Here is a 15,106-nt window from a genome sequence, read left to right as displayed (position 1 = left end):
AAAAAAAAACTAGATTTTGTAACTTGATTATTAATTTCAATCCTTTTATCCTAGAGCTAAAGATTGCCCAACAAGCACATGGTGAACCAGAACTCGTATAGATGTGTAAGAGACTCAAAAAGATCAAAAAGTCTCCAGAACTGCTGGAATGCAATGATGTGTCAGCTTGTTAAAGTGAACCCAAGGTGAGAATGATATGGAAGCTGCCATATGTATTTCCTTTTAAGCAATACCAGTTGCTTTGATGCCCTGCTGATCCTCTGCCGCTAATACATTTAGCCATAGACCCTGTTCAAGCATATGCAGATCAGGTGTTCCTGACATTATTGTCAGATCTGACAAGATTAGCTGCATGCTTGTTTCTGGTGTAATTCAAACACTGCTGTAGATAAATAGATCAGCTGGGCTGCATGGCAACTAGTAGTTATTCAAATAATTCTTTATTTCTAAGCATAAGTAAGATTAAAGGATACTTCCGAGGACGGTACAAATAAAAAAATCCACTTACCGGGGGCTTCCTCCAGGCCCTGGCAGTCATCCTGTGCCCTCGCCGCAGCTTTGTTCCCCGCCAGTGGCCTGGAGTCCCCTCTGGTACCAGAGGCCTGCTTGCATTCCAGCGTGCATCTAACATAGTTGCACTGACGTCATCCGCAGTGGCTCGGCGTATTACAGTCCGATTGACGTCAGTGCGGCTCAGTGAGCTGCATCCTGGTGCACATGAGAAGCCGACCTGGCGAGGTCGGCTTCTCCACCAGAGGGGACTGGGAGCCACCGGAGCTGCGACAAGGGCACAGGACGGCTGCAAGGGGCTGGAGGAAGCCCGAGGTAAGTGGATTTTTTATTTTTAGCCTCCTCGGACCTTCCCTTTAAATCAAGTTCAGCATACTTCTCAAAATAATAATAGTCTCGTTATACATTAAATACAGAAAGAGCCAAACAACAAATATGAAGCATCAGTTATTACATCAGCATCATTTTCACGATATAGTACTCAAGCACCACTGAATAACAATCACAGAACTCTCCTATTATTATTGGTCAAAGGAGCATCAAAAGTATAATTCATGAAGTACATCCTAGATAAACGAACTCTCAACACACGAAAGCCAAAAATCTAAGTGCTTACAGACTCTCATTAAAACTGCAAGTTTCCCCAAATGCAGACCGAACACTCAATGGGAAAATGATCATCAATCTGGAGTTTTTTTTACCATGTTAGATACCAATATAGATACCATATCACAAGTAATATCGAATCGCTACCCAGAACTCACAGGCCAAGGATAGTTCCAAGCTAAAAGCTTTCGAGCTATCTGCCCCCAAAGAAGGGTCCATATTATGAAAGGCAGACCGTAGCCTTACAGAACCCAGTGGGGAGACTATAGATTGATAGATATCACTCCTGAAAAACATACCATTGCGACCACATAATAATGAACTTCTCTGTCAGGTCCTGTTTAGCAGAAATAAGGCCCTCCATTTTGTCTATTTGCTCTATCTTTTGAAACCAGAGGCTAATTGAAAGAGGATCTTTGGATTTCCACATCAAAGGAATGCACGTTTTTGCAGCATTCAGGAGACATTTGACCAGGGATTTCTAATAGGATCGAACGCTGGAGAGATGCAGAAGGAAAACCTCAAAAAATATGGAACGCTTAACAAATTTGCGTGTCCTCCTTGTGCAGGGGCCATGCTAATCTTCTCTTTATCGTTCCAATTTTAGTATATGTCCTGCCGAAGCAAGGTCAAACAGGCAACAAGTATTGTTTAAAAGTAAATAAACATGGCAGCCTCCATATCACTATCACCTCGTGTTCACTTTAATATTTCAATGTCAAACTAATCCAACATGCATACAGACTGTTTCGAATTAGTTGGTCCTGATCAGTGCATGACTTGGATTAATGTGGCTCTATGGGGTAGGACTTGAAACACCCAGAGTTACAGATTTCCCAGCAAGCTCATGATGAATCAGAACTCCTAGGAGTGTGAACGGGGCTGAAAGAGATCAAAAAGCCTCCTTGCTAAAATGCTATGTGTGGTGAACATTACGGAAAGTCATGCGTAATCGCCAACGATTTTCGTATGGTCCAGCACAATTACTGTCAGTCCGGTGTAAATGTACAAACAAATGTCTTTCCTTTCACTTTTCCCCCCTCTAAGAGCATTGCAGAGTACAGTAACTTCCCCCCATGTCCTGCTTAGGTCAGCAAAGAATTTCACACGTAGCTCGACCTCCCGGGGAGGACCACTTCCTGCCACAGTCCTCTCTCCCAAAAGCCAGATCAAACTGGCCAGATAAGAGCTCCCTCCAAAACCTTACACTCAGACAAAGGAAACTTTAATGTATTTGTATTTCAAAATAGGCTTGTCACGGAAAGACAAAAAATACATATTCTGATACCCATAAAGCAGTTCTATCATTCATCCGAATTACAGTTTTCCAACTGTCAGGGGTCAGTCAGGAAATTGCTTTATTCAACCTGCGTAGAGTGAAAGCGATAGAATAGGCATGTGTAGCCTCATTTGGTACAGGGTCGCAGGCCGCTTATGAATATAGCCTCGGATTTGCGATGCGCCACTCTGGGGCGGAGTCACACAGATTATTAATAAAGGTTACATTTTCTTGCTCTGAGTCTGGGGGTGGCAACCTTGCTGCCAGGAGATAACCCCGCCTTCCCTCCACCTAGTTTGGAGGTAACCCCAATTCTAAGACTGTATAAATCTGGGGCCAGCAGAGCCCGCCCCTGTCCTTCCTCATTTCATCTGCTAAAGAAGAGCTTGGAGCATGTGTTCAATAAGGACCGAACTCATGCTGTGTTTCAAGGACTCTTAACATTAATGCCTACTTTAACTGGACTTTGTTTTCTTCATTCTCCAAATGGACTGATCAGCCGTAACTACAGTAAGAACTTTCTGAATTTATCCCTTTTATTTTAAGCTTTGTGTCTATGTGTTAATCTGTGTAAATGTATGTAATGCAACTTTGTTATAAAAACGTTTAAAAATCGTTATGGTTACAATCTGTTCTGAATATACATATATCGTACCTATTCTCCTGAAACATCTACCCTGTGTTTAATAGAAGTGTACCTTTATAACCCGTATGCGAGAACCCGGCCCAGATATAAAGATCTGACCCAGGTTCCTGCATACTGCTAAGGGTTAATGGAGCGCTCTCGAAGTCCTAGTATAATTACAGTAGCGGGCTGTGTAACCCGCTTGGTGGCAGATCTTTGAATTGTATGTGTGTGGTGAATCCTTTGGCGTCTGAACGCTCCCTCCGCGAGTCAGTTCATCAAATTGCGAAGTCGGGTTACCCTTCGTGATGAGCAAAATGACAGTATGAGAGAATTTCTGACTCTGATCGATTGACCCCATCCGCAGATCGGCTTTGCGGTCTGTGACACTATGCAAAACAGAAGTTAGCCTTCTTAAATCAGAAGGTATTTGTGATTATTCAGGTTGGAGTGAGCTCTGAGGTGTCCCACAATGCATCACTGCTGAATATGCAGATCATCACTTTGTTGACCCTGATAGCTAAACTCACCTCCAGAACCACTGGAGTGCAATGATGCGTCAGCTTGTTAAATATACAGAGCCACAATAATCCAACATGCATACAGACAGGGACTTAACATACCCTGGTAGTTAGAAGAAATATATTACAACCTCTTTTTTTTAATACGCAAAGCTTCAATACATAATATATTAAATATTACTAATTGAGATATATCCCTTTTAAAAAGAAATGTAATCTCAAATTACATTATATTTTATTATACATTGCATAATTCTGGCTATTGTGCAGATAAGTGCATCCTTACTCCTTGCCTGATGCATGTTTCGCTACGTATTTACCGCTTCCTCATTGGCCTGACATGGACAATTTGAAGTAGATTCCAGCCAAATACATATTCCAAATTCCACGACAATCCCGTAATTAGGATGATGAGTAGTAAGGTTTCCAGCAGTATGCTTAGGTTAAAAGCCTATAATTATGAGTAATCTACTTGTTTTCTAAAACTCCTCACAGTTATGTAAATTTCATTGACAATATCCAGACTGTGTAGTGGTTCGCGGTGCCCAGGATGTCCAGTCTCAAGTTTTTGTGCCGCTGGCATCCCACGGGCAATAGAATGGAATAGACTTCAAAAGGAGCTGTTCACATATAGAACACTTACTACACAGTGGCGGGATGGTATAATGGTTAAGGGCTCTGCCTCTGACACAGGAGACCAGGGTTCGAATCTCGGCTCTGCCTGTTCAGTAAGCTAGCACCTATTTAGTAGGAGACCTTAGGCAAGTCTCCCTAGCACTGCTACTGCCTATAGAGTGCGCCCTAGTGGCTGCAGCTCTGGCGCTTTGAGTCCTCCAGGAGAAAAGTGCGATATAAATATTATTTGTCTTGTCTTGTCTAGATATCCTTATATATTGCTTGCTTACATGTGATTCTTGGACTGGACTTTGGTGGCACCCCTTACACACACTGGTGTTCTAGAATTGATCATGTTGATATTAAAGTGTACCTGAGATGGGGTAAAGTGCAGAATTTATACTTACCTGGGGCTTCCTCCAGCCCCATGTGGTCCATGCATGGACTCCCTCGCTGTCCTCCCCGACCACTTCGTTGTCCCGTGGTCACCTCCAGTAGTTTGGCCAGTTGCGGCCAGTCGTACTATTCTGCGCATGCATGGCCTTGTCACACACATGCCCCCATTGCACTACCGTGACCAGGAGCATTCTACACCTGCACAGTACTACTGTGCAGGCGTAGAAAACTCCTGGCCGCAGGAGTGCGACTGTGGGCACACGTGCTGCTGGGCCGCGCTTGCACAGGAGAACTTAACTGTCCAAATTACCTGAGGTGAACATGGGGAGGATGGTGATGGAGCCCACAGACCACATAGGGCTGGAGGAAGCCCCAGGTAAGTAGAAATATTGTGCTATATAGCTTGACTTTAAATATCTTTTCTTTAAGTTTCTTTAAAGTGAACCTCCGGACTAAAAATCTACTCAGCAGCACTGAAAAGGCTTGGTGTTTCTTTAACAGTTTCATAGCATCAGAACTTTGTTTTTCTTACCAAAGCATTTTTAGCTGTATTTTTAGCTAAGCTCCACCCATCAAAGAAAACTGCCTGGGCTTTTTCCCCTGATGCTGTGCACAGCATGATGGGATTTCCTATGTTGTTATTCACATTGCCTAGCAACTGGGAGGGGTGATCAGCACACAGGACAGTTGGAACTGTGACTCATGCTCCCTGTCACCTCCTTTCAACCAAAAAGATGGCTGCCCTCATGAAGTCAAACATTTGCCTGTTCTTTTAAAACAGGGTGGGTAAGACATTCTGATTTTTTGATGTTTATTTTTTTTAAGCCGGACAAGCGTTTTCTATTTTTTCGGCTATGCCGGTGTCAGTATACATATACTGTACGTATGTTCCCTATTTATTGCCCAGCGTTGCGTAATATGTTGGCGCTTTATAAATACAATAAATAATAATAGCAACAACATATAGTAAATCTACATCTGACCAGGGGCGGTTCTAGTAACAATGGGGCCCCAGGGCTAAATTAGCCTGGGGGCCCCCAACTGACACAGACGACCAAAAAGCGACATTAAGGGCCTTTTGTTGCAGCTAAGATTCCCTCCTGAGCCCCGAACCGGCTGCTGACCCTCCCCTAATCACCTCCCAACTTAACTGTTCTCCCTGGGGCCCCTGCAGAGTCTTTGGCAGCGTAACGTCTCATCTGCCAGCCAACACAGGTGATACGCTACTCTGCCAAAAGACTCTGCAGAGTCCCTGGGTAGCAACGGTTAAGATGGGGGTGACATCTTGAGGGCCCCAACAGGCTCTGGGGCGATTGCCCCCTTTGCCTCTATGGTAGCACCAGCCCTGCATATGACACATGGGGTACCCCTCGGTCTATTGCGTTGTGTTTGTGCTAGTTTTTTAAGAGCACCATGGTGCACATTTAAGTATTACATAATAAATGTTCTGTTTTAAATGAACAGAGTCTGTTTGATCTCTTTGATTGCTTTAGGGGTATCCTCAATGTTATTTTGTTAAATTTCAATGCTTAAAGCGGATGCAAACCAAATATTTTTTTAATTCAAAATATTTAGCTGCACCACTCTGACACATACAAAGATAAATAAACACTCCTTCAAGCCTATGAGCATTTCAGTGCATGCTTTTCACCCTTCTCTTTTCAGAACTAGGGTTATACAGGAGGCAGCCATTAGCAATTCCTCCATTGCTGGACAATATCTGCTCCACCAGTTTGCCGGATTCTGTCCCGGCAATATGAAAGGAAGGGAGGGTTTCTCCAATAAATGTAAAATGTTTTATATTTGTCATCATGCAGCTGAAAAAAGCTGCTATTTATTATTATAATTTAGAAAATAGATTTTATTTCTGGAATCTTGTATTTTTAATTTGGGTCCACTTTAAGAGGTTCTTAGAGCAGGGTGTGTTCCAGAATAATAGTTACTTTTATCACAGTAATTATTTAAACCCATCTTAGGTTATTTATTAGAGTAAAGCTGGAGGGGAGACTTAACATCAACCATGTATAGAAGTGCATGACAGAATCATATAAAATTAAAGTGAGGAAAGACAGCGAGTGTATATGCCTTCTCACCAACCTTATTTACAGTAGTGCATTGAAGTAAATAAACATCAACTCTAAAGCTCCATACACACACTAGACCCTAGTTGTTGTAAATTAATGATAAACATTGGGTAGGCCGAGAATCATTAAAAAAAATAGAATAGAGATCAGGAAATGATAGATATTCGCCATGTAATTTGTTCATGTTGTTTGATCCACAATAAGCCTACAGGTCATCATCTTTACTACTGGCAGACGAGTAAAAAATTAGACAGCACCAACTGCTATTACTGATAACCACACCCACTAACATTGCAATAGGCTAAAAGGTTGTTTTTTTTATAAATATACATGTTCACAGAGGGAGATACTGGTTGCTTGGCAGTTGGAAACAGCTGTTATTACCTGCAATGCAACAAGGTTCACAGACAGAAAACTGTCAGGACTTAGGTCCTGACATCACACCTTAGGAGGGGTTTCACCACAATATCAGCCGCACATACACCCTGGCCCTGATGATCTATTTGAGAAAAGGTTAAGATTTTCTTTTGGAAAGGGGGTATCAACTACTGATTGGGATGAAGTTGAATCCTTGGTTCCAGTTCCTTTTTAAGTCATGGATGGTTTATCTCTCCCTATTTGCCTTAAAGTGGACCCAAATTAAAAATACAAGATTCCAGAAATAAAATCTATTTTCTAAATTATAATGATAAATAGCAGCCTTTTTCAGCTGCATGATGACAAATATAAAATATTTTACATTTATGGGAGGAACCCTTCCCTTCCTTTCAAATTGCCGGGATTTTTCCGGCAAACTGGTGGAGTAGATGGTGTCCGGCAATGGAGGAATTGATAATGGCTGCCCCCAGTATAACCCTAGCTATAAAAAGAGAAGGGTGAAAAGCATGCACTGAAATGCTCATAGGCTTGAAGGAGTGTTTATTTATCTTTGTATGTGTCAGAGTGGTGCAACTAAATATTTTTAATTAAAAAAATGTTTGGTTTGGGTCCGCTTTAACTAATGATTTATCTCTCCTTGGGCCTGATTCACAAAGCTTTTCTGTTAAATTATCTCACCTTATTTATTAACTTACAATTTATCTCTCCTTAAATGACTTAACTCATGATTTACCTCTCCTTATCTAACTTAACTCATGGTTTAGCTCTCCTTATTTGACATAACTCATGGCTTAGCTCTCCTTATCTAACTTAACTCATGGTTTAGCTCTCCTTATTTGACACAATTCATGGTTTAGCTCTCCTTATTTGACATAACTCATGGTTTAGCTCTCCTTATCTATTTATCTCATGAATTATCTCTCTTTATTTGTTTATCTCGTGCATTAGCACTCCTTACAGTTAACGTGAAAAATAAGTAACCTTTGTGAATCAACCCCCTTATCTGTCAATCTCATGAGTTACCTTTCCTTATTTGTTTATTTCATGCAACAGCTTTCCTTACAGTTAAAGTGGAAAATAAGTAAGCAGTTTAGCAGCTGAATCGATGTTTGAAATCTAAACAGTGACGGTCTATTGCACACTTCAGTAAAGGACCTACACTGTTGGTATGTTCAGCTGATCTGATAATAATTGTGCGTGGTGAGCATTTTAAGAGAGCTCCACAAGGGACCGTGCAATGTAGAGTCATCAGAGAACTGGCCTTAGCGTGGTTGTAAGGTCCGCTCTTAAAGAGACTCCGTAACAAAAATTGCATCCTGTTTTTTATCATCCTACAAGTTCCAAAAGCTATTCTAATCTGTTCTGGCTTACTGCAGCACTTTCTGCTATCACCATCTCTGTAATAAATCAACTTATCTCTCTCTTGTCAGACTTGTCAGGCCTGTGTCTGGAAGGCTGCCAAGTTCTTCAGTGTTGTGGTTCTGTGATGCATCTCCCCCATCCAGGCCCTCTCTGCACACTGCCTGTGTATTATTTAGATTAGAGCAGCTTCTCTCTTCTCTCTTATCTTTTACAAGCTGGATAAATCCTCCTCTGAGCTGGCTGGGCTTTCACATACAGAGGAATTACATACAGGCAGAGCTGTCTGCACTCTGCAGGAAGAAACAGCCTGACACTTCAGTGGAAGATAGCTGCAGGGGGAAAGAAACACACAAATGATCTCTTGAGATTCAAAAGGAAGGCTGTATACAGCCTGCTTGTGTATGGATGTATTTTCTATGTGTGGACATACTGTACATCAATCTACTTCCTGTTTTGGTGGCCATTTTGTTTGTTTATAAACAAACTTTTTAAAACTGTTTTTAACCACTTTTAATGCGGCGAGGAGCGGCAAAATTGTGACAGAGGGTAATAGGAGATGTCCCCTAACGCACTGGTATGTTTACTTTTGTGCGATTTTAACAATACAGATTCTCTTTAAGGCGTGAAGTGTGGTTTGCATTTCTTAGAGTAGAGTTGCCAGTGCCAGTATGCCGAGCCATGCCGAGGAGCACCACCTGAGGGATAATGATGTGATAAATGTGAGGACCGTCTGCAGTGACTCATAACGCTGATGTTTACACATACTTAGTAGAGGAGTGAGCCAATGCAAGACAGTTACGTGTGGGTTATAGCTTCTACAGTGGCGGATGCCAGTGCACCAAGCCTAGCTTTCTATGGAAGGACACCACCTGAAAAATAATGATGTGACAAATGTTAGTAATTGTCACGACTTATTGGCATGTAATGTTAAAGACTCAGTAAACAGTTCAGAAGCTTTTTGCTCCATGCGTAAAGTTCTGGCGCACAAAAAGGATTACAGCCAAATGCAATAGACATAAACCAGGGTGTGTATGAAACGCAACTGCTCCATTAGCAACACTTCCCAGGCTAAAATTAGCTAACACCGAGACTTTTTAAGGGGTGGAGCTTAGTGGAAAGGTGTGGCTTCGCAGGGGTGTGGCTATGCCACATTTATTAGCTGTCTTTTGAAAATTCATGCAAGCCATTATATTATTTTTTACATGAAGGTGTATAATAATACATTTAAAATAGATCATAAATTATTATTATTATTATTTATTGTATTTATAAAGCGCCAACATATTATGCAGCGCTGCACAATAGATAAATGGGTTAACATAAAAGGTAGAACATACAGAAAACTTACAACAAAACAAGATCATGCAAACGATTTAATAACAATACAGTGTCATAGGTCAAAATAGAGACTGTTCTAGTCCACGAGAGGGGTGATTGTCAGTAAGATTGCATAATCAAGCTGGAAACACTAGGGAGGAGGGCCCTGCCAGAGGCTTACAATCTAAAGGGTGGGGGTGGAGACAATAGGTGCATCTTTTAAGAGGGTGTCTAACAGAACATATTATGGTGCTGGTGTAGGTGGGTATGCGAGCATGAAAAGGTGAGTCTTGAGAGCTTGTTTGAAGGTATTAAAGGAAGGGGCGAGTCTGACAGCTGGTGGGAGCGAGTTCTAGAGAGCAGGGGCAGCCCTGGTGAAGTCCTGCAATAGTGCATGTGACTGAGATATGCGTGGTGCAACTAGGTGCAGGTCATTGGAGGATCGGAGGGGGCGGGCTGGTATGTGCCTGTGGACCAGATCAGAGATGTGGGTCGGGCAGTCAATTCAAGGACAAATGTGTATTTGTCCTTGAATTAGAAGCACCAATACTTTCATACATTACCTAGATTCAGGGGCATAACTAGAGGGGTGCAGCGTTTACGATTTCAGGGGCCCCAGAGCAGTGGGGGGGGGGGCCCAACTTTATACATTCCCTTGGATACAGGGGGCCATCCTTCAGATCAGGTGTTCTTGTGGCTACACTTGTTATGGGTGTGAAGATGATGATGGCCACACTTGTTTTATGACCCTTGTGAGATGGGCCCCAAGGCTGTGAAGGGCACCAAGGTAAGGCAAGGGGTGTGAACATTGTGGGGGCTGCATCACTGTTTCACAGGGGGGGCCATGAATTGTAGTTACGCCACTGCCCAGATTAATTGTGTTGAATCAACTCTATAAACTACTGATTTTTTACTTGAATTCCATTGGCTCCTTGCCCTGTCTTTTAATGTAAGCCACTCCCATTGGATTACATTGAAAGGCAGGGTCAGGAGCCAATGAAAGCAGCTCCTGACCAGCTCACAGGAACTCTGCCTTCATAGAGGCATTGCCCAGGCTCCCGACTTGCAGGAGTGATGGCGACTGCAGCAGGTGTGTGCAGTGATTCATCGTTATCTGTTGGGATTCCGCCGTTTCTGTACCAGCGGTCTCTGATCCTTAAGGGGGCAGATTACGCTGGTACTTAAGTGGTTAAACCGTGTATAGTACCCCATGAAAAAATTGGGGAAGGGGAACTATTAAAGAGGACCTATATACATTACTGATTACTAACCTTTCTTGGCGAGTGCGCTGGGAGTTTACAGGTAAAGAACATTTAAACTAAGGGGAGAAACACTATGCTTACGATACTTGATAAAGTTGACTTTTATGCTGTGGCTCCTCCTTCCTCTAGATGCTGCATTCTTCATCCCTTTCTCCTGCAGGCAGTGCCTGTTCTACCTAAAATGGGGCCCTGGGGCAAAAGTAACTTCAAGGGGGCGGGGCCCTGACACCTTCTTTCCATCCAAATTACCTCAGAGACCCTGAGCTGCCTGCCAGGTCTGATCCAATCCCCTCCATCACCACCACCACCCATCACACAATATCATTAGGTGTCCATCATATCTCCCCTAAAAGCATTTCTGGGGTTCCTATTATTCACCTCTTCCTTTTCCTATACAGAGTAAACACACAGCATCCCCGCTGTCATAGGTCACCATAGCTGGAGGAGAGGAGGGCCACCTTAGGGACCCTAGGGCAATTGCCCCCTTTGCCTCTATGGAAGTGCCGTCCCTGTCTGCAGGACTGTGTATGTGAGCCTCTTCCGGGTCACATTGTTCTGCATTTCCTATTGGTGATCAGGCTTTGCAGCCTCAGAGCATGTGCATGCAAACTCACAGGGTAGATCCTGGGAAATGAGTGTGGTAAGGGAGGCATTGTGTGGGAAAATGAATGCAGCCGTACTATTTAATCAGGGAAATGGGTAGGGATTTTAATAGGCACTCTTCAAGGTAACATAAAAAAAAAAGTTATTGTTTCAAACATTCCCACTAAAAAAAACTGCTATGATATCAGCTTAGGAATAAAAAAGGCAAGGAGTCACGTGCCAGTATTTTGCTTCAACTTTAAAACACAGGTATAAAGCAATCACCCTATGCTGGAAGAGGAACTTTAACCCAGGATTGAACTTCCTGCTAATCAGTAGCCAATTGGTCCAATGTTTTGGAACATGTGGAGCTTCTGTAAACACAAAACATTCAAAAAAGGTCCGCACACTCCAGTATGGTTCAATCCACGTTTATTCCATAAAGCGTGACATTATGCCATTCAGCACCAACGAGTCGTTTCGGGGCCACGGAGGGTCCCCTTTGTCAAGGTAACAAGCACAATGGTAACTATTCTGCTTGTTACCTTGACAAAGGGGACCCTCCGTAGCCCCGAAACGACTTGTTGGTGCTGAATGGCATAATGTCACACTTTATGGAATAAACGTGGATTGGACCACACTGGAGTGTGCGGACCTTTTTTGAATGTTTTGTGATTACAGTTTAGATCCTGCACCCCCACCAATGGTGTGCGACTCTTTGTACGTATATGGGCTTCTGTAAACACAAGTCTTTGTCCTGTGTGAAAACTTACTCGGTAGCTCTAGTTTGGACCATTCTCTCACTTACACTAGATTGCACAGATGGGCAGAAAGAAAATAAAAATATAATACATACACATGCAAACACGGCTGCCACAACAGAAGACAAAAAAATGAAACAAAAAATGGATATATAAATCAGTATCTATGCCATCTAAAAATAAAAAAGAAAGAGAAGTGTGTGGGTACTGCACACTGAGCAATATCTTCCCATACCACAACCACAGACATATAAACTAAAATACACCATTACTGCATAAATAGCACACGTAAAAAATAAAACACCACTGTATTTATAGAGCAATACTAAAATGCAATACAGGGAGTCCCCGACTTATGAACACCCGAGATACAAATGTCCCATTGATCCCATTACAATCCCATCATTACAGGGAGTGCAGAATTATTAGGCAAGTTGTATTTTTGAGGAATAATTTTATTATTGAACAACAACCATGTTCTCAATGAACCCAAAAAACTCATTAATATCAAAGCTGAATATTTTTGAAAGGAATTTTTAGTTTGTTTTTAGTTTTAGCTATTTTAGGGGGATATCTGTGTGTGAAGGTGACTATTACTGTGCATAATTATTAGGCAACTTAACAAAAAACAAATATATATACCCATTTCAATTATTTATTTTTACCAGTGAAACCAATATAACATCTCAACATTCACAAATATACATTTCTGACATTCAAAAACAAAACAAAAACAAATCAGTGACCAATATAGCCACCTTTCTTTGCAAGGACACTCAAAAGCCTGCCATCCATGGATTCTGTCAGTGTTTTGATCTGTTCACCATCAACATTGCGTGCAGCAGCAACCACAGCCTCCCAGACACTGTTCAGAGAGGTGTACTGTTTTCCCTCCTTGTAAATCTCACATTTTAAAATGGACCACAGGTTTTCAATGGGGTTCAGATCAGGTGAACAAGGAGGCCATGTCATTAGTTTTTCATCTTTTATATCCTTTCTTGCCAGCCACGCTGTGGAGTACTTGGACGCGTGTGATGGAGCATTGTCCTGCATGAAAATCATGTTTTTCTTGAAGGATGCAGACTTCTTCCTGTACCACTGCTTGAAGAAGGTGTCTTCCAGAAACTGGCAGTAGGACTGGGAGTTGAGCTTGAGTCCATCCTCAACCCAAAAAGGCCCCACAAGCTCATCTTTGATGATACCAGCCCTAACCAGTACTCCACCTCCACCTTGCTGGTGTCTGAGTCGGACTGGAGCTCTCTGCCCTTTACCAATCCAGCCACGGGCCCATCCATCTGGCCCATCAAGACTCACTCTCATTTCATCAGTCCATAAAACCTTAGAAAAATTAGTCTTGAGATATTTCTTGGCCCAGTCTTGACGTTTCAGCTTACATAGTTACATAGTTACATAGTTATTTTGGTTGAAAAAAGACATACGTCCATCGAGTTCAACCAGTATAAAGTACAACACCAGCCTGCTCCCTCACATATCCCTGTTGATCCAGAGGAAGGCGAAAAAACCCTTACAAGGCATGGTCCAAGTAGCCCCTAAAGGGAAAAATTCCTTCCCGACTCCAGATGGCAATCAGATAAAATCCCTGAATCAACATCATTAGGCATTACCTAGTAATTGTAGCCATGGATGTCTTTCAACGCAAGGAAAGCATCTAAGCCCCCTTTAAATGCAGGTATAGAGTTTGCCATTACGACTTCCTGTGGCAATGCATTCCACATCTTAATCACTCTAACTGTATAGAACCCTTTCCTAAATAAATGGCTAAAACGTTTTTCCTCCATGCGCAGATCATGTCCTCTAGTCCTTTGAGAAAGCCTAGGGACAAAAAGCTCATCCGCCAAGCTATTATATTGCCCTCTGATGTATTTATACATGTTAATTAGATCCCCTCTAAGGCGTCTTTTCTCTAGACTTAATAAACCCAGTTTATCTAACCTTTATTGATAAGTGAGACCTTCCATCCCACGTATCAATTTTGTTGCTCGTCTCTGCACCTGCTCTAAAACTGCAATATCTTTTTTGTAATGTGGTGCCCAGAACTGAATTCCATATTCCAGATGTGGCCTTACTAGAGAGTTAAACAGGGGCAATATTATGCTAGCATCTCGAGTTTTTATTTCCCTTTTAATGCATCCCAAAATTTTGTTAGCTTTAGCTGCAGCTGCTTGGCATTGAGTACGATTATTTAACTTGTTGTCAATGAGTACTCCTAAGTCCTTCTCCAAGTCTGATGTCCCCAACTGTATCCCATTTATTTTGTATGGTGCTAGTCCATTAGTACGTCCAAAATGCATGACTTTACATTTGTCAACGTTGAATTTCATCTGCCATGTATGTGCCCATATAGCCATCCTATCCAGATCCTGTTGCAATATGACACTATCTTCCTGAGAGTTGATGATTCTGCACAATTTTGTATCATCTGCAAAAATAGCAACATTGCTCACTACTGCATCTACTAGGTCATTAATAAATAAATTGAAGAGCACTGGACCCAGAACAGACCCCTGTGGGACCCCACTGCCAACAGTCTCCCATTTTGAGTACGATCCATTGACCACAACTCTTTGTTTTCTGTCCATTAGCCAGTTCCCTATCCATGAACACAGACTCTTCCCCAGTCCTTGCATCCTCAACTTTTGCACCAACTTTTGTGGGGAACAGTGTCGAAGGCCTTTGCAAAGTCCAAGTATATCACATCTACAGCATTCCCAATATCCATATTAGCATTCACTACCTCATAAAAGCTGAGCATGTTAGTCAAACAGGACCTGTCTTTAGTAAACCCAT

The 15,106-nt window shown here is 42.2% G+C and overlaps 1 protein-coding gene and 1 non-coding gene across 2 annotated transcripts in view; both read right to left on the bottom strand.

Annotated features, from left to right (window-relative positions):
- The window catches only part of FGF18 (fibroblast growth factor 18), a 288,672-nt gene that overhangs the window by 110,505 nt on the left and 163,061 nt on the right, over positions 1–15,106 (bottom strand). The gene's annotated exons all lie outside the window — the stretch shown is intronic.
- Positions 1,641–1,747, bottom strand: LOC137564846 (U6 spliceosomal RNA). Its single transcript, XR_011030910.1, has one exon. It is a non-coding gene; the product is annotated as a U6 spliceosomal RNA (small nuclear RNA).

This window comes from Hyperolius riggenbachi, chromosome 3 (genome assembly GCF_040937935.1).
Source record: "Hyperolius riggenbachi isolate aHypRig1 chromosome 3, aHypRig1.pri, whole genome shotgun sequence".
NCBI lineage: Eukaryota > Metazoa > Chordata > Amphibia > Anura > Hyperoliidae > Hyperolius > Hyperolius riggenbachi.
The sequence above is the reverse complement of the archived record's forward strand: the minus strand, read 5'-3'. Positions and strand labels throughout refer to the sequence as shown.